Source organism: Pinus tabuliformis, chromosome 3_2, assembly GCF_031772625.1.
Source record: "Pinus tabuliformis cultivar Carrire ecotype Pingquan chromosome 3_2, CPIR1, whole genome shotgun sequence".
Classification (NCBI taxonomy): domain Eukaryota; kingdom Viridiplantae; phylum Streptophyta; class Pinopsida; order Pinales; family Pinaceae; genus Pinus; species Pinus tabuliformis.
Genome location: NC_142302.1, coordinates 111,988,922 through 112,014,931, shown reverse-complemented (window position 1 = coordinate 112,014,931; position 26,010 = coordinate 111,988,922). Strand labels below are relative to the sequence as shown.

Below are 26,010 nucleotides of genomic sequence, written 5' to 3'. Positions count from 1 at the left end.
GGCTTTTCTGTTATAGTAGATTCATCTCATTCTTGCGATGCCAAACTGTTTCTTGCTCTGAAATCAGGCATTGTTGATTACAATGAATATCTAGATAGCTGGTCAGAGAACAATTCTGCTCACCATTGTTCCTGGGCAGGTATCCAGTGTGATCACTCTGACCATATTATTTGTCTGGACCTTTCAAACATGAACCTCAAAAGACAAATTATGCTAGAAATAGGTCATCTCCATAGCCTTATCAATCTCACAGTTGCAAAGAATTCTTTTGTGAGTGGTATGCTGTTGTTGCTAGACTGGAGTTTTAGTGTTTTGGTGTTTTTGCAAAAATATGGAGAGCATCGGTGTCTTTATTTTCCTGGTTTTGTTTGCAGGGAAAAAATATGTCCTATAAATAAATGGCATCCTACTTTGCCTTTGTTGAAGAGTCCATAGAGCCCTCCCCCATGGAGTGTGTAGGTTACAAGTAGTATGTGCATCTCCTTCAATTTTTTTCGTTTGAATACCTCCCACCATTTACCTAATCTCTTTGTTGTTCGTCCTAGCATTTCAACGGAAATTTTCTTCCACTTGTTACCATATTTTGCTTGAAGACTTATAACAAGTGATTGCTCCTCTTTTGTTAAAGAACCCTTTTTATCCTAGGCTTAATATAGTTCTTCCACCTCTCTAAATAGGACTTCGCATCTCTGTCCAAGGATTTTTCCATTCACTGTGATACTAAGTTCCATTCCCTTGGCCCGTATTTCTTAACATAAGCACGTAATAAAGCATCTTCTTCAACCTGCCGCCATTGCGGCTCCTTCATCTCTAATATCCAATGCCCATTTCACAAGGCTCTTCATGATGAATCTAAAAAAAAAATACAAGAGAATTTCAGACCCAAACTAATTTCAAGCATGTGAAATAAATTCCAATGCTTCTAGAATATCCACAACTCTCTATCTGAATTTAAATCAATAATTTTAACACTTTAACATTTATTTTTATACTCAAACGAATGAATATTATACTATTGATTAACAATTTATTCCAATAAAAAGATAAGGAGTGAGCCAAGACAATCAACCAGATGCTAATATGATTGCGATTATTTTTTCAATAAGAAAAAATAATCTCTATTGCAGGGAAAATGCAAGAATCACAACATAGTGTGAATAAACAAACTGTTAGACCTTTCAAAGCACTACAGTTAATAGACACATTCATTAAATTATAACACAATAAAATTAATTAAGTATATTGTGGCATGTCATCCAACAATAAACTCATCATAATATAGTGATACAAATAATCAAAGCACACAGTTGCTAGAAGCAACTATCTTGCCTGAAGGAGTTGGTTCCAATGGTAAGGATTAAGAAGTTTTTCACTATTGGACAAGGTTCAATTATCGTGAGGGAATTTCATGAAGCCAAGAACCTTGAGGAGTGATGGAACATATGGTTACAAGCAAAGAAATAATATTAAAGGATCTTGTGATCTACACACACTCAGAGGTTCAAATCCAATCAAATCCCTCAGAGTTACCAACCGTTGTGGTTGTCCGTTGAACCACCCTCCATCTAGTTATTGTTGGCATTATGATACAAGTATTGTCCTTGATGGCAACTCACACAGATGACAGATCATAGTGTAGCAGGTCAGTAGCAAAGAGTTGATGATGAGACTACAAATAATGAAGAAAATAAGGTATATGCAGGTTCCTGTTAGCAAAGTCGCGTATACACACGGGATCATCGATCAAAAGGCGTGTATGCATATACATGCACTTTCATGCAAGGGAAGGCATGTATATTTGGTTTTGGTCCATGGTATTTAGTCCTTGGTATTTGGACCTATGGTTTTGGACCATGGTATCTCGTCTAAAGTGTTGAACCCAGGTATCGGGTCCAAGGTATTGATTATTTATGGTTTTGAAATATGGTATTGAGTAAGGCCTAAGACTATAAAAGGAGGAGAAGATAATTATGCAAGCCAGATGGAAGAATTCTTGAATATCTGATGAAGGATGAGATCCAGAATGTAGGTTATGGGTTCATGATGCTTTGCGGTTGATGGAGAACAAGATATAAGGATAGATCAGGATCTAATGGCTTGGAATGAATCATCTCTATACGGTTTGATCATGCTTATTCTAGATATGTATACTGATGCATGTAATGTTTTGTAAACGTTATGATATGGGTATGACTGATGTATGGAACATCTGCAAAGTTATGAGAAAATATTTGTAGATCTGTACGCGGGTTGGCTTTGGTGAAAGCACGTATGTATGTGGTTTTGGTTCATCATAGTAGCGTATACATTATGATATATGATATTTGAAGTTGCAGTTGGATCTGGTTATTGTTGCAGAGTTCTGTTGTTTGTTCTGTGTTCTGGTGACTGTGTTGTTGACAGGGTTTCAGTGTTTCAGTGATTCAGAGATTGATGATGCTAGTATTGATTGATTTTGTGCTTCAATGATATTGATGGGTACAATATGAAAATTGGATGAAACATGGCCTTTCAGATTATGATGTTGTGTTCCATGAGTATCCAGTCTAAAAATTTATGAAACGTGGTACCTGGAGGAAGAAAGAGGAGGTTGTAGCCTTATATAGGTCAGCACCTACGTACTAGTACATCAGCTAGTACAAGAGCAAAGGGGGTGGTAGCTCCCTTCCAGTAGCAGCTGGAGAACGAGTAAAGGTTGGAGCATTTCAGTAGGCTGGCACCTACGTACTAGTAAATGGAGCGGCTAGTATAAGAGCTAAGGGGGTTGTAGCTCCCTTCTAGGAGAGTCTGGAGAACGAGAGAAGGTTGTAGCCTTCTATAGGTAGAAGCCTGTGTACTGGTATAAGACTGCACCAGTACATAAATATTGTAAAATGAAGTTTCTTATTAAAAGAAGATAGAGATGACTTGTAGTAGGTGGTTTTCACCCACATTGGGTTTCCACCTTATATCATGGTGTTCATGTGTGCCTCTTGTGTGTGATGATATGTTCTGTTTTGCTGCACCTACATACTGTTCATATGGTTAATAAAGTTCTGATCCACTAACTAAAGATCAACATTTAATGGATTAACTGAATCATAAGTATTCTGGATATATGCTAGGTGCATTAGACACAGTTGCGTATACACGCGCATTCCATTAACTGAAGTAGCGTATATGTATCTAAGTATGGAAATGAAAAAGTTTTATTGATTTGATAATACTGATTCACCCTGCCCTCTCTCAGTATTATTTCCAACAGTTATTCTGGGAAGGGAGGCAATCCCACAAGGTTTTCCTTGAAAAAAACAATTATGTGATTTACTGATTAAAAACTACCATTAATTAGACATGCATGTAAGTTGCTCATTTTAAGTGTGGAACTGTGATAGAATTCGAGATAATAGAAATATGTGGTGTCACTAGTCAGATGATGATTGATAGTAAATTTACAATGGTCGTTGTAAGTTATAACATGCTTTAATATGAATAACCCAACTTTCATGACAAGTATCTACCTATAACACTAGGATAGGCTTTCTGGGGTGTTTTCATGATCTTTGTGTATCTAGATCATTAAAAAATTGTTTGATATTGTGTCTTCGGCCAAGGGGGGGAGGAAATGAGAGCTTAAAGCCATTTGGGATTTGGGATTCCTGTGAGAAACTGCAAGTTTTTGTGAGTGGTATTCTGTTGTTGCTAGACTAGAGTTTTGGTGTTTTGTTGTTTCTGCAAAAATATAGAGAGCATCAGTGTCTTTATTCTCCTGGTTTTGTTTATGGGGTTTTCTGTTACAGTAGATTCATCTCATTCTTCCGATGCCGAGTTGTTGCTTACTATGAAATGAGGCATCGTTGACTACAATGAATATCATTGTTCTGAGGCAGGTATCCAGTGTGATCATTCTATTCATATTATTTCTCTCGATCTTTCAAACATGAATCTCACAGGCCAAATTCTGCCAGAAATAGGTCATCTCCATAGCCTTATCAATCTCACAATTGTAGAGAATTCTTGTACTGGCCCATTCACTAATGAGATCACCAATACCATCCGCCTCCATTTGTTCAACATATCCAACAATATATTTTTTGGCTATTTCCCTTCTCACTTCTCTAGATTGTAGGACATGGAGATCTTGGATGTTTACAACAACAACTTCATAGGCCCATTGCCTCTAGACATTACCGGGCTAAAGAATCTCAAGCATATTCACTTTGGAGGGAACTACTTTTCTGGTTACATTCCTCATGAGTATGGTAGATGGCCTATGCTAAAGTATCTTGTAGTCTCTAAAAATGAACTAGGAGGAATTGTTCTTGCAGAGTTGGGAAATCTTAGGCATTTGAAAGAGCTTTATGTGGGCTATTACAATTCATTTGATGGTGGAATACCTCCTGAAATTGGAAAGTTGACGAATCTCCATCATATGGATGTGTCTGAGTGTGAGCTATCTGGTCCCATTCTTGCAGAGTTCCGTATCCTAGTGAATATAGATACTCTATTGTTGCAAGTGAATAACTTGTCCAACCCCCTTCCTCTAGTGCTGGAGGAACTCAAGAGCTTGAGATCCATGGACCTTTCAAACAATCTGCTGAAAGGAGAAATCCCTGAGGAGTTATCCTTGCTGAAGGAGCTAACCCTCATGAATCTATTCAGAAATAGGCTCATGGAAGCATTCCTTCCTTCATCGGTGACCTACCCAACCTTGAAATTTTGCATATATGGGGAGATAACTTCACTAGCGGGATTCCCCAATAGCTAGGAAGGAACTCTAATCTTCTGGAGGTGGATCTCTCTTCCAACAAGCTTACTGGTTTCATTCCTCCAGATCTTTGCATTGGTGGGAAGTTGCACATATTGATTTTGCTTCTAGAAAACAACTGCATTCCGAGTTGTAAAGCTTGTGAGTTTAATGATTGTAGCATACTGTAGGCCGAGGTTGCTAATGAAAATGTGGAGGCACTTATCACTCTCCAAACAATACAATACACAATGATGGGAAATTTTGAAAAGGCCCCAAATCACCAGATATGGCATTAATGGGAGATGCTTAATTACCAAAATAATGATTACTTCATATTCACTAGTCGGTTGAACTTGGTGGTCAGTAAATGGGTTAGTATTTGAGGGTGTGAGTAGCAAGCTCCTCTCCTACAAGTGAGTACACCTGCAGTTGCGGTGAGCGGTTGGACGAGGCTGGAAGGTCTAGATCTCAGACTCGATGCTTTTGCATACGCTGAGGTTGTTCCTACTCCCGATGGAACAAAATATGCACCGTTCAGTAGAATATCTCCTTCTAATCTCCTGTTCCGCTGCTTCCATTCATTCACATTGTTCTCTTCCCTCTTTGTTACCTGCAATCCCATTAATCTCACAAAATTAACGTAGATCTTACATGTAGTTGCATCTTAATTTTGGATCTGAAGATCTATTTATCCATGTTTCTATCTTAATATATCCAAATTTAAAGCTAGATCTGTGCCAGTTTAATCTAAAATTAGAATAAATAATAGTTGGATCTACATATAAAATCTGAGTAAGTAAATGTGTTTTAGCAATAAGCACATCTTTGGAAAAGGGGCTTGCAGGTGCCGCAAATCTATTGCATTGACTGTTGATTGTGGGGTTTGCACTGCCCCCAATTGCGTACATTTCCCAGTGAGTGTAGTCATTGTTTACCACATGGAAGTATCCATGCCTGCACCTGCATTCATTCATCCATTCATTGATATTCATTTCTTGATGATACAACCACAACCCCTGAAATGGAGGGAAAATGGGGATTTATTTACCTAGGAATTCTCTACACAAGACCTTCAAAATGATTAAATGCAATTGTGACCTGCATGTTAACATCGAGAGTATAGCTATCACTATCATAATGATATGTATTAGGAGCACTCTTATAATAATTTCAGATTTTTAGACCTTTTTTGATTTTTTGATTTGGGGTCTTGTGTTTTTGTATTTGAATTTTCTGCTAAGTAACCATATGGTTAGTTTCTTTCTTCTTTCTTTCTTTTTATTTTTTATACTCTTTTGGGTTATTGTTATGGTTTTTGTTTGTCTTAAGGAGTGAATTACACTAGTTGTCTTTCTCAGAACCCAATCGCCTGGTAGGTGCACTTTTTTTCCTTGATAAGTATTAAATTTCTATGTTCTGTGTTTGTGTGGGAGGAGTTAATAGCATGGATTTTATTTCAGCTGGGTTGATTGAAAATGTCTAATAAATTAAACTATTTTGGCAGAGTATTTGATCTGGTTTGCTCAGTTATTTGATCCTATTAGGTTATTGAATGTGTAGGGAATTGAGAATATGGAGGAAAATCAACATGAATGGAATGTCATTGTCCAAGGTACCAAATATATTTTTTCTTGTTTAATTGGAGATTGTGTCGGTATATTCACTCGATTGAAATTAAGTGGACCTAATCACCATCACATAATGATGCACAATCTCCTTCCTATTCCTCCACATCCAAGGGGGAGACAAAGAGACTAGAATGCTAGACGCAGTGTCAAGTCGCCAAGCAAGATTATAAAATAGAATGAAAAGATAAAATATGATGTAGATGCAAGGTTATGTCATGCGCGCAAACAAGCATATAAAAGATTCGTTCATGAAGAAATTATTTCTACTGTAAGTATTTATTGGCATGGTTATGCATGTCTTGTTATAATAACATAAATTTATAATTACATGTTAAATTTGTTGAATGTTTTATATAGTTAGTTTCTACGATTGATGAGTTTGATGATGCCTCAAAACTCAAAATCAAAGAGACCTTGAATCATTGGGAGCAAAGTCTACCTCATAGACGTATGGACACTAATAAGTGCATAGAAATTGCTTTGCAACAAAAAGAAAGAGAAGGGATTTTTAATGATGTAGGGGAAGAAGAGGTAGATGCACACTCACATAAGTATAATTTTTGCTTGGTTTTATTTCCAAGACATTTTCACACTAAATGACATGTTTATTTTTATTATCAATTGTATACTAATTTCCCATTTTTATTGATATTTTTAGCATAATGATAATTCCATAGAGATGTCTCCACATTATTTGGCCACTAATTTTAAATCTAGTAACTCGGAAACCCAACACACATCAAGTTGTGAACCATTGTGACATTCACCTAGATTTCAACAGGTTTTGGAAGAAGTAAGTTTTGTTTCCGTACAAACTATTTCACATCAACATTAGCATACAGATTAATGTATTTTACTAGGATGACAAGCAAGAAAACAAATATTTTATTTTTTAGATTTCTTTTCTTATTTATTATTATATTTTACTAGGATGATAATAAGGAAAATGGATGCAGGTACCGTTTTTGGAACCATTACAATCATTTGAAACACCAGAACATGATAATGGTCTTGAAAAGAACGTAAGTGAGATGGATTAAGTATTTATTTAAATAATTCTTTATGATTGTTAATTAGTTTTTACATTTAATTTGGTTTGAGATTCATAATTATATATCTCTACTTACTCTCTTGTGTCTATAATAAAGAATATGCATCTCCTCAAAGCCATCCACATATAATAGATAGCAAGCAAGTGTTGCATCCAAAGCCACATTGTTCGCAACAATTACGATGTTCACCTCGTCTTCAAGGGAATTTGGGAGAAGTTGTATACCCTATACCATAACTCATAATATATTGACATATAATTTATCATACATTATAATTGCATAGCTTTTCAATGCATTGTGTCTTCTTCCATTTTGCATGGTGCCCATCTATTAATTATTTCCATACTATATTACATATTTTTAACCCATTTTTCTATTATGTTGATATCAATTTGCATATTATTGATTATGTTCTAACTTTTGCAGAAGGCAAAAAGGGAAAATGATCTTGGGATGATGAAAAGAACGAAAATTACACCAAAAGACTTGAAAGCACGAGGGTTCAAGTCTCGAAAACAATACATAGAGCATATATGCTCAACTAGTATTGCTCTTACTAAACCCACTAGGCTTACCACTTTGAGAACTAAAACAATTCACCATGTTTAGGTAACTTGAACACATTAGAGCTATAATTAGTTTTTTGTGTAAAAAAAAGTTTCTCATTTTGTAATGAATAATATATTTTTGAATGATAGAGTAAACTTTGTCTCGATATAAAATGGTGTATTAGAAAAGTGTTTTTCAAAACAAAAAATAAATAAATAAATATAATAGGATGAAACGTGGTTGCATTCATTATGAAACGTCTGGCAGTGAGTTATATTTTGAAACGTATGCATTTACAAAATTTGAAACGTATGCGTTTACAAAATTTGAAATTTGTCGGTCATGGAAGCGACAGAGAGAGTAAATTTTCTTATCTCTGTTCCTATTTATGCCTTATACTTTGGCTCTTTCTATTTTACTTTCAATTCTGAAATGAGAAGGTATTTTTTTGGAAATTTTCATTTATCTTTTGCAATTTTTATTATGGAAAAATGTTTTTATGGTTTGAAAATTTACCTTGGTTGCTAGGCTGCTTATAGTTTGAAAGGAGTGTTATCCATATTTTTTTTCTTCTCAGTTTTAATGTTCACTTAATGAGTTTTAATGGAGATCCTTGTAGGTTTTTTCTTTATAAGTTATGAGTATATAACTTGTATAATAGATTTATAGGTTACGAATCCATAACATGTATTTAAATTATTTTAAAGGGTTCTGAATCTATAATACTTAGTGTGGATTTTTTTTGTAATGAGGATTGTTTGTTGTAGTTGAGGGTTACTTTTTAATAATTAGAGTTTTTGACAGGTCTTTGTAATTTATTATGAATATTGTATTGCTTTATATTTTATCATAAGTTTATTAATGGTTAAAATAATTGTAGAGATAAATTTATTAAGATAATTAAATGATATAAGGAAGGAACAAATTTATATTTGAAATAAATAAATTAATAATTAATTCTATGTAGTTGAGATGTTTTAAGTTACAATTAATAATGTCATGTTTTAAATCCTAGTTGCTTTGGATTTCCTATTTTTGTATCCCTTCCCTTTTAGTTATTTTTATTGACTTTTAAGATACAAAATATTTTTTCATTTTTCCTTTTGATTGATTTTATATAGATAAATGTGAGTTTTTAAAAGGGAAATAGCCACCTTATTTTAGGAATTATTTCATATAGGAATTATAAACCCAACAACAATCATAGTGATTTCTAAATTTTTGGCCATATCTTCACTAAAAAAATCCACCTGATTTGAAATATAGTATACATAATCTAGTATTACTTTTACCTACAGTTTGTCTTAACGAATCTAGCAATAGTAGTTTTACCCAAAGTTTGTCTCAAGTGGGATTTTCGAGTGTATTCTTGGCATATGGACACTAGTAGAAGATAAAAGCATTATAGTGTAGAAGATAAAATATTTATAGAATAGAAGATTATTTTTGTCATTATAGTAACAAATTATGCAAAGAAATTTAAAATGATGTATAAGTAGAAGTATTGTCATTATAAATAAATTTCTCATAAATAACCTCAACTACTTTTCCCTTCATCATCTTAGAATTAACTAGTTAACTTTAAAGTTATATATATTTTTCCCCTTTCAAATATTTTTCTCTTTGTTATTATAGTAACAAATTTTACAATAAAATTTAAAACCATATACCCAATAAAAACATTGTCATCATAAAAATAATTATGGTTTCTGATATTCAATACATCTTTCATGAATCAACTTAGCTACCATTCTTTAGAACATCTTAGAATCTGCGTGTATGCTTGAATGTTAAGGTCGATATGCTTTAATATTAGAAGTAGATAGCGGTTTATTTTAAGATGTCTTTTTCTTCTTCTTTCCTCCCCTAAACATGATGTTTTTTTTTAATAATCAATATTAAATAGAGTAAGAAAATAATAACTTGCATTGTTTTGATGTTTATTATATGTTTTAATGTATTTTAAAAATTTATTTCACTTTTGCATCACTTCTCTAAAAAAATCAACAATTAATTTAAACTCTGCCTAAAAGCATATATATTTTTACACAATTGTGTTTATACTAATTATGGAGAGAAGAACAACGACGCATCATGAGACACAAAACCAAAAAACGTTCTGCGAAAATTGGATGAAAGAGAACTCAGGGTTGGATTACATCATTATATGGCATTTAAACTATTTTTCGTAGGATTTATATGAAGCTCTACATTATTCATATTAAGTGCTAAAAAATCGATTAGGTTATGGTTTATTCATTTACATTATATTTTTTGTTTTGTCTTTCGTGGGTTACATTTTGTTATATGGTTGTTTTTTTTGTTTTTTTTACTAAATTATATTGTTTTTATATGGTTGTTTTCGGTGGTTTTTTTGTGTTAAGTTATGCTTTATTCATTTACATTATACTTTTTCTTTTGTTTTATTTTTAGTTATTATTGGTTATATTGATGTTTATTTGGTTTTTTTAATTATAAGTTTATCATTTTCTGCTTTATTTATTTTTGAATTTTTTCTTAAATCGCTCTAATTTGTTTATTAGTTTTTTTAAATGACGTTATGTTACAGTATATATATATATATATATATATATATATATATATATCCCATTTAGATTATAATCTTTATCTTTTTATTTACATTATTTGTTGTATTAAATATATTGTTATGTAATGGTGTTTTAAGAGGCACTTCAAGTTTTCTGTGTTTTTTTTAAGCATTGCACATCATAGTAAAAAAAAAAAATAGTAGTAACACAACCACATTTACCAATATGGTATTAAATATTTGGGTTTTTAATATTAAGATACATTGTGTTTAATTCATGAATATCGGTAATAAAATGTATTTTGAGTGAACATTAAAATTTGAGTAAGTAATAAACGGTAACAATAAAAAATTAATCATAATATAAAGTTGTCATTACAAAATAATAATAATTCTATAAAATTACTGTTTATATTTATAGATTAATAATGTTAAGGTTAATATTATTGTTTATAGAGCTAATGAAATTATTATAAAGTTAATAACATGATATTATAAAGTTAATAATATTGATATTATAAAGGTGCCTTATTGGAATTGGACACTTTAATGATTTTTCTAATTAATCTTTTCCATAACCAATGGCTCATTAATATTACCACTTATAATAAACCATTTAAAATAAACCCTATATTATAAGCCCTAATATTAAACTCAATGTTATAATCATTTCATTAGATTTATAAACAATAATATTAACCTTAACATTATTGGTATTTATAAATGTTAATAGACCTAGCCATTGGAATGGTTAATATTAAATAATAATTTTATTAACCATTAAATTAACCATAAATAATAATGGTTAATAACATTATTATTTTTTAGTTTTTATAAATTATTATAAAAATAATAAATAATAATGTTACTAACCATTATTATACTAATCTAATATTATTATAACACAATAATTCATAGGGTTTATAAAGATGATTAACCTTATAATAACCAATAATGACCAACAATATTAAGTTTATATCATTGTTTATAGAGCTAAAAAAATTAACCAATAATATGAAACTTGATATTATAATTCTTAGGGTTTATAATCACTCTCAACCATAATGTCAAAATATTATTAAAAATAATAAAAAATAATGTTATTAACCATTATTATACTAATCTAATATTTATAATACATAGGATTTCCAGTATTAATTCCTTTGGTTTATAATGTTAATCATTGGCTTTAATATAAATCCCTAGGGTTTATAATCATGGTCAACCATGGTCCAATGTCACATTCTGACAAATATTTGCTCAAAATGAAAATCAACAATGGTTTAGCATCGCATTGTTACAAAGATTGTCTCAATATGAAAATCAATCACAGTCAACCATGGTCCAACATCGCATTGTGACAAAGATTGCCTCAATATTAAAATCATCCTTGGTAAACCATGGTGAATGATGATTAATTTATGGTTTATAATATTTATCTTAGGGTTTATATACCTTGAATTTATAATCCCCAGGGCTTTTAGTATTAATCCCTTGGGCTTATCATATTAATTCTTGGTTTTATTATAAACCCTAGGGTTTATAATCATGGTCAACCATGGTCCAATGTCACATTCTGAAAAATATTTTCTCAAAATGAAAATCAACCATGGTGTAACGTCATATTGTGCAAAGATTATCTCCATATGAAAATCAATCATGATCAACCATGGTCCAATGTCGCGTTGGGACAAAGATTGCATCAATATGAAAATAATCCTTGGTAAACCATGGTGAGCCATGCTTATTTTAGGGTTTATATTATTTATCTTAGGGTTTATATACCTTAGGTTTATAATATTAATCCCTTGGGTTTAATATTATTTCCTTGAGTTTTTAGTATTGATCCCTTTGGTTTGTTATTCCTTAGGGTTTATAATATCAATCCCTTGTTTCTTTAGCATAAATCCCTTGGGTTTATTATTCCCTTAGGTTATAATATGAATACCTTAGGTTTATTCATCTAAGGTTTCATATTAATAGGGTATAATATTACTCATAGGATTTATAATGTTAATTCATGGCTTCAATTGATCCATAAACTGTTGTGGATATTCCACTAGACAGTTTGTCACAATAGGTCTAATAATATTATATTAAAATACTAAAATTTTACACTATTACAGTTTATTAAACTTTACTATCTTTGGATTTAACTATAATTAGTGCATGCATGTGAATATGAATTATGCAGAAAAGTAGAGAACGAAAAAATAGGCTCACACACACATAAGGCACCAGATATGCTCCATGGGAAACCCTTTCAGGAGAAAACCCAACTGGAAGGCGAGGTCGCTTTGCTCCCTTTTTGTGTCTAGAAATATGTAATTCCCATGGCCTGTGGGCTGCTACAGTGCACATATCCTCTCTGTGTGCTCTACCTCCTATCTCTCATGACTATCTTTGCTCAACTATAGAACAAAATTCTCTTGAAAGAATGGAATGCCTCTTCCTCCGAGTGGCCCCGCTATAACACAACTTGATAGCCCACTAGTGTTTAAGTATGACTACATCAACTCTTAACTAGTGTTACAAAATAGACTCTTCTAGAGTATTTTACATCACAAACACATGGCTATCCCCTTTTCCATGAATAATGGGATCTGACGCAACGTCCTCCCAAACTATAGGTGTGAAAATAGGAAGGTTAACTTATGAGTGGCAAAACTTTTGCATACAGACTCTGATTAACGTGATTCATGCGCCGTTGGAAAGGTATTTGTGTGTTGAGTAGCATGAAAAGGTGCGGTGCTAAAGTGGTAAATTTTTACCCCCCAAAAAGGTCCTTTGATGCCTCAAAATGTTCCGAGAATGTTTTAGACCCCATTTCACCAAACTGGGTCCCATTGGTAAAAACGGTCCTATGAGCTGATCTCTCCACTTTTTCCACCTCAAATGCATCGATATGGATGAAAAACAATATAATTATCCAATTCAGATCACACCTCCCCATTTTTGGAGGATTTTGGTCCCCAATTTGTTTTACTAATTGAGGTGAGGAAATTTGTCCTTCCACCTTCTCTCTAGTGTACCATTTAACTTTGCCTTGAAGTTGTCCCTTCAACCCATTCTTACAAAGGTTATGTTGCCCATTTCTTGTAGTTCTGGACCTCTTTTGAAAAATTGTATCTTCTGTAAAGTTTGCGTGAGCGTCTAGTGCCAAATCCTCCATGGAAGGTAGGACCTGTTCCTCTTCCTAATCTAGCATGGAAGGCTCGTAGAGTTTCAAATTATCTACATTCACAATTGATTAAATGCACAAATATGGTGGTAAAATGAGTCGATAGGAATTATCACCCACCTTTTCGAGTATCTCAAAGAGACATACCTTAGAGCCTTGATTTTCTTGTCAAGCCCCTCCAGCCTCTCCTTGTTCAAATGTATCCATACTCTATCTCCCACCTTGAATGATTTCTTTATTTCGATCCCTGACCTTATACTTCATGTACCTTTAGATGGATATATCTCACCTTCTCTATAAGATTTTCAGCCCTCAAACCATCTCCTGTAAGATCTTCCCTCACTCCTTCTTGCTGCCCATATGAAATATCCAAAGGTGAAGGTGGAAAATATCCAAAACAAGTCTCAAGTGGGGACTTTCCTCTAGAACTGTGGACTGCTCTATTATAAGAATGTTGTATATATACCATAATTTCATCCCAAGTCTTTGAATGCTTCTAGTTGTATGCCCTCAGAAGTTGTACCAAAGTCATGTTGACTACTTATGTCTGCCCATCTGTCTATGGATGGAATGTTGTAGATCTCTTCAACGTTTTGTCTATCTTCTCCCACAATGTAGTCCATATTACACTGAGAAATCTTGTGTCCTTGTTTGAAATGATGCTCCTTGGTATCCCAAAGTGCACCCAAACTTGTCCAAAGAACAAGTTTGTTGCTTCTTGTCAGTTGATGGACTTTTTACAGGGCATCAAAACACACATCTTTCTGAACATGTCAATACCATGAACATGTAGTCATGTCCCTTCCTGGTTGTCTGTAAACCTCCCACAAATTCCATGGAAATTCTTTCCCAAGGACGAGTAGGTACAGGTAAGGGATGATACAAACCCTGTTTCTTGTTGCTAGGCTTGTTGGTATAGTAAAGCATGCACCATTTTATGAACCTAGCTACATACTCTTATATCCTAGGCCAATACACATACCTTTGCTAGTTAGCCATGGTCTTCCCTACACCAATGTTCCCTGAATCATTGGAGGTGTGAGCCTCTCTAGTCAGCTATAAATGTTCACCTTTAGGAACACATAGCTTATCTAGCCTATAGAGTAACCCATCCTAGAGATGGTAGTTAATGGTGTTGTCACCATCATGCACATGAATCTCACTCTGCAATTACTGATACACCTAATTGAAGTCCTCATCTTCTGAATATGCCTCTTTGTATGTTGTTGAGAAATCTAGGGAATCAAGTATTAGGTGATTTCTCTTCAATTAGTAACTTCTCATGGGTTCTTTTTACAAATTTAGATTAGAATAATATTTTCTTAAGTTATTAGTGTTCTTCTTCATTAAACAACAACAAATGCATGAACATAAATAGACAAGAGACACATATTGTAGGCTATGAGTTAGGACCAAAACCTCTCACTCTCTGAAAGGAAAACCTGCAAAAATTCTTCTTATAGAGATTCAAATTGACGAATACCAAGACCAAGGCCCTTTACCTATTTTCCACTCCAAGACTAAGACACTAGTTCTATTGACTATCAATATTATTCTCTTTTCTTCCTCTTGACTTCCCTTCTGCTTCGACCTCCTTAACACCGAGATATCATCATCACCGAGACTGAGATCTCTTTACTCACCGTGACCTTTTCTCTATGGTAGTATAGAGACTTCCTCACTGCGTAATACTGCAATATAATGGCACCTAAGTTGTGAGGCATCAAACCCTTCTCACTGTGGTAGCATTAAAGTGTAATGATACCAAATTATGAGACCTTCAAACTCTTCTTGTTGTGGTAGCTCTGAATTGTGGTAACACCGAAGTTGTCATTATAATTGTTATCTGAATCTCAGAGGTATACCCGAACTCCTTGACTGTGAGATAACACCAAACTTACCTCTGCAATATTATATCTTTATCCAAGCTCCTTTAGCAAACTTGCCTCTGCAATCCTATAGCTTATCTGAGCTTCTTCACTGAACTGATATTCGAACTTGTCTCGTGTGGAAATGCAAAGACCCTTCACACACATATATAGTGGCTTTTCTATATAGATAAGTCGACATGTTTATATGAATATGTGTGTCTCCATAAGGTGAAGCCCACATGAGTTATTCACTTTATCTAGAGGTCGAATTGAAGAGGAGAACTTGTGCCTGTCTTTGGAGGGCTACTCGACCATTCTATTGACTCATATACATTTGTAACAGGACCAAGAATGGTTCTTCATACATGAAATTGACTCTATTTGACTCTTATGACAAATCCTAAAGGCTCTTAATGGGATCCATCTAAAATGAAAACTTCTTTCTCATGAAACCCATGAGTCAAGCATACAATCATTTTATTTTTCTTCTTTACATAAATTACACAAAAAACATAATTACACATGTCATTATGAAGACCGAACCTAGTTACACTTTTCAACACTTCCTCTTAACTAGGGAGGTATTCATAATGGTACTTGGCCATTCTCAATGAAGAATTTCTCATAAGAAGAATCATATTGGTATCCCATCTTTATAGCATCATATCAACCAACACTGTCACATAGAAAAGCCTTGACTAATAGCTCTATCTCTCCACAGGATCTAAGCTCAATGTTGGCGAGACCAATGATTTATAGACACTCTCATCATTATCTCTCCCTGAACATACCCCACCCGAGTTCTTAGGCTATGTTCCATTAGGACTATTCTTATCTTAGATTCCCAATCCTCAAAGAATACAGGTCCTCTACGACTACTCTTATCTTGGATGCCTTATCTCATCTTTAAAGAGGATCGGATGCCAGATATTTAACCAGTCCTTCATTCTTTCTTCCCAGTGAAGACAATAATGATGTGTCTATCTCTCCCTATTAATTATGGAGGACATATCTATTCCAATAAAGGAATGTACTCATTCCTACAGAAGGAATGTACCTAAGCTCCCTCTTGGCTTAGGAATTTCTAAGTTTCTTCCAATTAAGAAACTTTCTTCCATGATCCCTCTTAATTAGGGACCTACAACAGCTGCTCAAGTGTAGACGGAAACAAAACCAATCGCTTGAAGAGATCCTTCCTTTGATGTCATGAATTTATTTGTCAAGTAGTCTTCATCTTTTGGGACATCTTCATAGGTCACAAACCATGCATCACTTTCATCCATGAGTCAGTCATGTCATCATTCCTTTCATCAGAAAGTGATCCATCAGTCAAGTTTCCTTCTTCATGCTATCTTATTTGGAAGGATCTTACACCCTTCTACATGGCGTTCTTGGAAGACCTACATAAGACCATCCAGATATTGTTAAAAAATATGAAATGAACACTTAAATCAAAATCACCTTTGTGATGGTGTTTCATCATGACATCTTCCTTTTGGCATTAACATCCTTCTTACATGTTCACACATCTCTTATATATATATATATATATATATATATATTGTCAAGGATCTCCATCTTTTGCAGACTTCCATTAGATTATCCATATCTTTCAGGGATGTTTCATAGTCAAATCTTTCACTTCTTGGAATGTGTTGACTGCCTTCTTCCATGGTTGCATAGTCTATGCTCTCTTCATTTCTTTCTTCACACATGACATTCCTAGGAACTTCCAATCAGAGTTCCTCTAGTTGCTGTCAACCACCTCATATTCCATATGAGGACATATTATGTTGATTTCATCTAGTGTGACACATGCCTTACAGCATCGACTTTCATGGGAGGAGATTCCTTTTCTTTGATCATGCTTCTCAAGATAGAGTAGTGATCCATGTTACCTACAACCATACAACATGACTTTATAATATTGAATACAAGCATACATACCTATTTTACCTTTAGGTTATCTACAATTATTTCAACAACTTTCTCGATTGAAAAGAGCTTCAACTCCATGATTTGCTTCATCCCTTATGGCATCATACCATTATCCTATGAATTCCACATGTTGGAGTTCCTTATGAAACACTTGCTTCCTCTCTATATTGGTGAACCTTTTGATATATGCGCAACTTTCGTATACTTGTATATCCTTCATATATGTGAGGCTTTTTTATATGTGCATATTTTTCGTATATGCACATACACACGTACAACTGCAACCTTCATATATACAAAACTCCAATATATATGTGTATTTTCCATATGCGCACAACTTATGTTATATGCATACACAGAGGTTGTGCACTGTAGAGAAGGTATGCACATTTACAAAATATACGCACATATAAAGAAAAGAAATTGCATATAAGGAAAAAAATGTGCATATAAGGAAGATATGTGCATAAATGGAAGATATACGCATATAAAGAAGTCGTGTAGAACTCTAGCGTCCGTATATGTGCATGTCTTCCGTATATGCACTTCTTCAGTATAGGCACATAAGATATGTGCATATGGAGGCTGTCAAATATGCCTATATGGAGGATATGCGTATATGCGGAAGTTTCACATGCACATAATATATGCACATATCTTCTGTATATGTGTAGCTTTCATATATACGTTTCAAGTATATGTGCATATCTTCTGAATATGTGTATATATGGAAGGTATGTGAATATACGTAAGATACACATGTAGAAAGAATATGCACACATATAAAAGTTCTGCATATATGGAAGATATGTGCAAGTAAAGAAGTTGAGCATATATATGGACTGTTTTGTATGCATATTATGGAAGTTGTGCACAACTTCTTTATATACTTAGCTTTTGTATATGTGCATATACGGAAGTTTCACATATATAGAGGATATACGCATTGTCGCACGGAATGAGTCGATCTTGCGGACAAGATAGACCTTCCTAGAATCTAAAGAAGACCTAATGACAAGCAAACCAACCAGACACTATCTTTCTCTAAATATGCTTTAATAAACAATAGCAAACAAGTGTTTTTAGGGCCTACCTTTGGTCCAATGCAAGCTTGTGGATGCCCTCGCTCCTTTAATCCAAATGAGCTCCTTTCCGCCAATCTGCAAACACAAACAAGGCAAACAAATTAAATAGCACCTGAAAAACGAATTGCATAAAACATATTTAACATGAAAGTCAAGGAGTCCATGAAACAAATAACATAAGATACTTGTTGAGAAAAATGAGTTTGATTGTATTAATTCAAAAGAAGAAGAACTTTACAACCTTTGCCTTGACGCTGTACAAGCTCCTCCCAGGGTCCAACAAGAAGTCTCCTCTACTTTGACAAGTTTCACTCACTCCCCATTGAAGCCAAAAAGGTATGTCATCTCTCCTCTTAAGCTCAACTAGGAAGTCTTAATTTCACCAGCATTTACCCTCAAAATGTTCAGCTTCTAACCTCCCTAGTCCTCACCCTAATGCCTGTATTTATAGTGCAATGGAGGGAAGTTACTAGGTCCTCCTTCAAAGGGATAAAACCCTCCTTCAAAGGGATAGCTCCTTTAGTCAAGGGATTAGCTCCTTCTCTTTTGGGATGCATGAACCACCTTAGAGCGAACAATCCACGTCAAAATTCCTTCTAGAAAAGTCTAGAATTAACCCAAAGTGAGTTTTTTAAGATAAAACTTGCGCCCTTTGACTTTCACAGGGGTCCACACCTACACCGTTAGGGACAGAGCGGGTAGGTACGCAGCTTTTGTACATAGAAGGTGCGGGACCGTAGGTTACCATGAGAGAAAGTGCGGAACCAGAGTTACATTGATTTTTAATGTCTTTCTCCCATTTCCAAAGCTTGATTTGAAGAGCTGAGGTCTTAGACTTGCTTAGGAGGACAGTACAAGTGATGATAGACCCATACTGACTGTAAATAATCATAGTGACGATATTTTTGTGTAACAAATTGCCCCCTAAAGTGCGAAGTCTGTAGTAGATGAGGATTTCATTTATCATATAGGAAGAGTGAAGTACTTTATCATTTCGAGGATCATCTTGTGGAGAGCCCGGTCGGAGCCTGTAAAAACATTCAATGCAAGATATACATATGAGATCATATCATCGCTGAGGTAGGCATTCCCATACTCAGATCAAAACTAACTAGAAAAATATCTACTGCTCTGATATAGGAATGAGCTTGTAAAACATCAGAAGTATAGACTCATGTGAACACAGTATGGACACAGCCATCTGTTTATGAATAGTCCACAATATAATGAATACAAAATTCCTCGCAGCCTGGATGGTGGAAACTAGATCCAGGGTCTTCATTTCTACTTCCCGAAATAGTACGATTTTATCCATGCGAATAAATGTGTTGATGTCAAACATGGTAGAAACCACTTGATTACCAGTCAATGATGTAAACTGTTAACAAGTGTTAGAGAAACCACTAGTGATGTCAATGGCTCTCAAAGTACCCAGTACAATCCATGAGATGTGAATAAATGTGTTGATGTCGAACATATCACGGAATCCTTCGATTGAAAGTCAATGATGTAAACTATCGTTGAAGGGGAGAAACCTGCCATTGAGGCATGCAGATCTCAAGGTACTGATGATTCCTGTATCATCTTTCTAGATAATGAGCTGATGTCGATAGAAAGCAATCTGTCGTAGGCAAGCTCACAACACGAAATCATAGATCAAGTTGAAGAAATTTAGTTGCAAGGACTGACTCAGGGATGGTCAAGATGGATGACAGATATTTTGCAGATGAATGGCTAATTGGCAGTGACCTCTTGAACACATAACGACATGACAGATGGCTTGAGCCTTGGTGACAATTGACCCAAAATTAATACCCAGAAACAGGCTGAAGACTTTCAATGTGGTTTGATCAACTGTTAGGCAAAGGATTTCCCAACCCAGGTGAATAAAAGTGTCGTGTTCAAGAGTGGTTACAAAGTAATACAAACAAACTCATTTTTCTCTCTTTTCCCCCACCATTTCTGGCAAGTACCTCTTTATTTTTGACAAGCTTGAGGAGGATAGCATTTGCTTGATTATAAGCTCATCCTTCGGATGAGTCCAACTTAGTTTACATTCGAACCCTAAGAAGGAGTGGTTCGTTCCTGTTTGTAATTGAACAGGTCCTTTACTGTGAAATTTTAACGAGTCCAGTATAGTAGAAACTTGGCGTTTTTCAATTTTAGAGAGTCTGAAGAAACTTAAGAAGACTCCAGGGTTGACCTTTTTCGTAAATTTGTGTCTCCCAAGCTCAAAAAAGTATAAAATAATACTTGAGAGAACCACTTGATCTTTTACGACCAAGGGGTACTTTTCGTTATTAGTGCCCTTGACCCGAAAAAGTAAAAAAGCGATCAATGGCACGTCGTTTTATAACCAATATCGAATTCGAAACGACAAAAATCCGGCAATCTTTTCATGTTTTTATGGTCGGAAAAGAGTTGTAAGTGGACCGTCTTTTAATTCTGTTTTAACGAGTTTAAAAGAAAAACTCGACAATCTTTTCATGTTTTAGGAGTCAGAAAAGAGCTTAAAGATGACTCTACATGTTTTTCTGTCGAAAATGATAGATTTCGCCTGAATAATCCTTTATTCTGCAAAAAAACACAAACATTACTCATACCTGTTTGAAATAGATAAAAGTGTCGCAAAATACCTTTTCAAAGTGAAACATAAACAAATTTGTGATTTATCTACTCAAAAAACTTATAAAAAGGGCCTTTTTCGATTCATTTTTACCGTTTGAGTTTGGGGGAGAAAATAGTGCTTTTGATTAGAAAACTTCCCGTGAAGATTGTGGAAAATCCAACCGTCGGAATCGAGCGCCATCTTCTCCAGGTAATCCACATCATCCTACTCTTCATTTTCAACCATTTAGTTTTTTGTTTTAGTCCTTTATTTCATTTTTTGGGAGGGTTTTTAGGCGCAAAACCTGCGCGCGGGGGTCTGCAAGTTTACCATTGCGGACCCGCGGACCCCGACTTTTTCCCCATTGGGAAAAAGCTCGGGGTTCGCACCTTCCGTGTAGAAAAAGTGCGGACCCCCCATTGTGTCTAACTCGGAGGGTGCGTAACCCGCCGCAAGGGTTTTGAACCCAAAGATTCTCAAAAATGGACCAATCAAAAAATCTTCTAGCAATTTAATTAATCTTTATACTTGATGCAGAGAGTACATCATGCTAGATTGGCCTGAACGAGAGCATGAGGACATGGATGCTGCCGCATGGAATCATCAGCCTTCACTTGATGCTTTGAGGGTGTGTGGACTGTACAAATTCTGGACCATTCCTGGCATGAGGGCTCAGGTGGATTTCTTACAGTGGCTGGTTGACAGATGGAGCATACAAGACCAGTGCTTTTTCATTAGTGGCCACCAGCTCGAAATCGAGCCGGCGGACATTTATTTCTTGACTGGTTTGCCTAAGAGAGGCGAAGACTTGACTCTGCACGGGACTAGGCCAGGTGGCCAGTCTGTCGATAGCCTCCGGCTAGAGTACTGCAACAGCCAGGCTAGAGACAAAGGGATAGACATAAAGACCATATCCCATCCTGAACTCATGGTGATTGCGTTTACTGTCACTAGACTTTGCGGAGCTACCGCATTACATATTGCCACCGGGTCCGAGATGCGTATGGCAGTTGATTGCTTTCGAGGCACCATCTTCAATTGGTGCAATGCTGTGCTGGCCAATGTGAAAGGCCAACTAACCAGGGCCAAGAGCGGACGGCTAAAGACCTTTGGTTATGGGGCTTTGGTCGTGAGTTTTGGCCTAGAGAGGGTTCCTATGCTGATCCCACAGCACCTTACTATTGGAGCTGGGCTTCCTCGAGAGCCCAAACTAATGCGATGGGTCACAGTCATGGCCCGTCACCCGAACGAGAGGATAGAGGTTGCTCGGTTCAAACCTGAGTATTTCCAATGGTTGGAAAACCAGGTCTTTTCCATTCAGGACTTCCCTTATGCTGGGATAGATTTTCGTGGTGACCCAGACATGGCTCTTCCACCAGGAGAGCAGTGGGATGAGTCAGGTAAAATCCTTTTCAACTTTTCCTATTTTATTTTTTTTTTTTTCCATCGTCTCAAAACTGATAGTAAAAATTTCAAATGCAGATGTGGGTCCACAGCGACCAGCCGCTCTCCGGCTTTTCGAGAGGAGGCAACTAGTTGCACCCGCGCCAGCCCCACAGGACAAATCAACAAAGGTTTTGGCCGAGTTGGAGGGTCATCTCGAGCGCTTGATAGGAGATATTCCTGAGACCACTATAGACGACATTCCTCGTCGACTTTAGTGCTACGTGATTGGAGTCCCGAGACCTTTTAGGAGGTTCCTTTGCAAGGTGACCCGTGCAGTGGTTTCTTATAGAGATCATCACCAGTGATAGGATGATCGCCTATTGTGGGCACATGTAACATTTTGTTTTTTGTACTTATCATTTTTGCCGATCATAAGGTGTTTTTCAACCTATGATCGAGCTTGATGTATTTTTTGACACACTCCTATATATATATCACTATTACCGGCTTATCTTGTAAATCATGTTAAGGAATGGTTTTAAATTTACATGTATGATTATTGCAAATGTCTATTTAACATTCGAGAAGCAATTGCATCTGCTAATGTATTTAAAGACCTTGGAATATGCTGATATTCAATATAATCAAACTCACGTTCCAAGAGACGCACTCTCAAAAATAATCTTAATAACACTGGATTTCTAATGGCATACAGTCTATTAAGCTGTAATACAATGAGTTCGGAATCTAACCTCACTATCAAACTCCGAATCCCAAATGAAATAGATTCAGACAATAACTCAATCACTGCACTGTACTCTGCAATGTTGTTTGTTGTTTGATCGAGGCTTACCCCATGCATAGAAACTAACTCATCAGAGGGCGAATAGATAACCGAAGCTGCGGAAGAGATGTTCCGTGTATTACGACAAGCACCATCAGTAAATCCAATGTATGTTTAGAGAGGCATCGACATCTGCGATATTAAGAGTAAACCAAGATAAGCATGAATAATGACGGAAAAACACTCTCTAAGCTAAGCACACTTTTTAAACTGAAACACACCAGCTAGAAAGAAAAACTATCCTAACTAAAAATCTTCATACCCCATTCTTTTAAGCATAATACCTCTTCAAGTAAAGGCCATTTCTCGGTTTACCCAAAGAGTCCCCATTAAAGTATACCAATTCATAAGCCCCTTTGGCTAGCTTTCGCTTGACAAGATAGGGACCATGCCACATAGGAATGAATTTTCCAATGCATAATTTCTCATTAGCTTGATCATAAACTAAGACTAGATCCCCTTCCGAAAAATTTCGAGGGGTCACATTTCGATCATACTGATCTTTCATTTGTTTTGCGTGAGTCTCGATCGCCAATGCAACATCATGTCGATTCTCATCTAATTGAGCTAAGTATAACAAACGCTTTTCCTCTTCGGAAGTGGCTGGAATTAACTCGATGGCCATTTGCAGTGACGGGATTTCACATTCAATGGGTAACACGGCTTCCAAACCATAGACTAGATGGAAAGGAGTGAACCTTGTTAATGTTTTTACTGAGGTTCGGTATGCCCAAAGCGCTGAAAATAGCATGTTGTGCCAATTCGACCGATGAATTGCAATGATTCGTCGGATCATGATAACTAAAACTTTGTTGATGGATTCAACCAGACCATTCGCTTGTGGATAAGGGGTTGAACTATCGTGAAGTAAACCAAGCTGGCCTGTAAGTTCGGTCATCATAACGTTTCAAAAATGATGCCCATGATCAGTGATTATTGCTTATGGGACACCAAACCTAGCAATTATATGATTGAACATGAAAATTGCAGTTGTTTCGCCGTCTGCCTCGAATGTAGGCATCGCCTCGGCCCACTTAGTAAAATAATCTACCGCAAGGATGATATACGCATGCCCCCCAGCTGAGTGAGGGTTACATGTAATAAAATCGATACCCCATTTGACAAAAGGACCAACGACAATTATAGGGTGGAGAGGAGCAGGTGGAGCGCACATCTTACGATAAAAAATCTGGCAGTTGTGGCATTTTCGGACCGCCGTAATACAATCTTTAAACAAAGATGGCCAGAAATAGCCAGCGTGCAATATCTTTTGGCCTATGGCATACCCAGACATATGACCCCCACATGCTCCAGAGTGACAGTCATTTAGAACCCTTTCAGCCTCTTCGTGAGTTAAGCAATGTCGAAAAATAGAGTCTGCCCCACAACGATAAAGAGTATCTCCAATAATTTTGAATTGTTGGGACTGGAATCGAACTTTCCGACGTTTCGACCTTGAAATTTCTGGCCGAAAGGATTGGGTCTGGAGATATACGATGATATCCCCATACCACGAATCTAAAGTGCTGATTAGAAACAAAGATTCGTCCGCAATGGGCTCCTCTGCCACGGTTTCCGTGTCAACACGCGGGAAGTCACACATTAACTCCGCAAAAACTAAATATTTCTTAGACTTAGATTTCTCAAACTCCAAGTCGAACTCCTACAGGATAACGATCCATTTAGAGTACTTGCCCCCTAGCAATTGTTTGGTCAAAATGTAAATCATAGGGTTGCAATCCGAAATTACTGTAGTTTTACTTAGTAAAATGTAGTGACAAAAACGTTGGACAGCTTGAACGGCTGCCAATGCCAATTTATCCACATGTGAGTATTTTAGCTCAGTTGGATTTAACGTTCGACTAAGGTAATATATCACATGTTCCGTCCCGAATTCATCTTCCTGAACTAAGACCATTCCAATGGTGGAATGGGAGGCGGCGAGATACAAGAAGTAATCCTGGTTGTAATTGGGAGGATGCAACAACGGTGCATGGGTCAACGCGTGTTTGAGTGCATCAAAAGATTTATGAGATATCTCATCCCAAGAGAATTGAGTGTTTTGTTTCAAAAACTGGGTAAAACCGTTTGTAGCCTCGGCTTAGTTAGGAATTAATCGTCATAAAAAGTTTTCTTTCCCTTGCAAACTTTGGAGTTGGCGAAGACTCGAAGGAGGAGGCAATTTGATGATAGCTTCGACCATTGAGGGATCAATGCGAATGCCGGCTTTCGAAACTACAAATCCCAGCAATCGATCCGTTTCTATACAGAAGACACATTTTTGTGGGTTCAACCGAATACGATAATACCTACACCTCATAAAGATTGCTCGTAAATGGACGAGGTGATCAGTTCGATGTAATGAATCAGCAGGCAAATCATCGAGATACGGTTGCACAATGTGTTTGATGTCATGAAACGCATAAGACATCGCCCTTTGAAAAGTTGCTTCGGTATTCTTAAGCCCAAAAGGCAATTTGAAATAAGCAAATGTCCCCCATGGACAAATGAAAGCTATTTTTGGTTGATCGGCAGGTAGAATGTTGATTTGATTGTATCCGGAAAAACCATCCATAAAGGAAAATATTTCG

General features: G+C 35.8%; 1 pseudogene; it reads right to left on the bottom strand.

Annotated features, from left to right (window-relative positions):
- Window positions 1-5,054: 5,054 nt before the first annotated feature.
- LOC149180081 (putative pectate lyase 18) overlaps window positions 5,055-26,010 on the bottom strand; it is an 88,687-nt pseudogene continuing 67,731 nt past the window's right edge.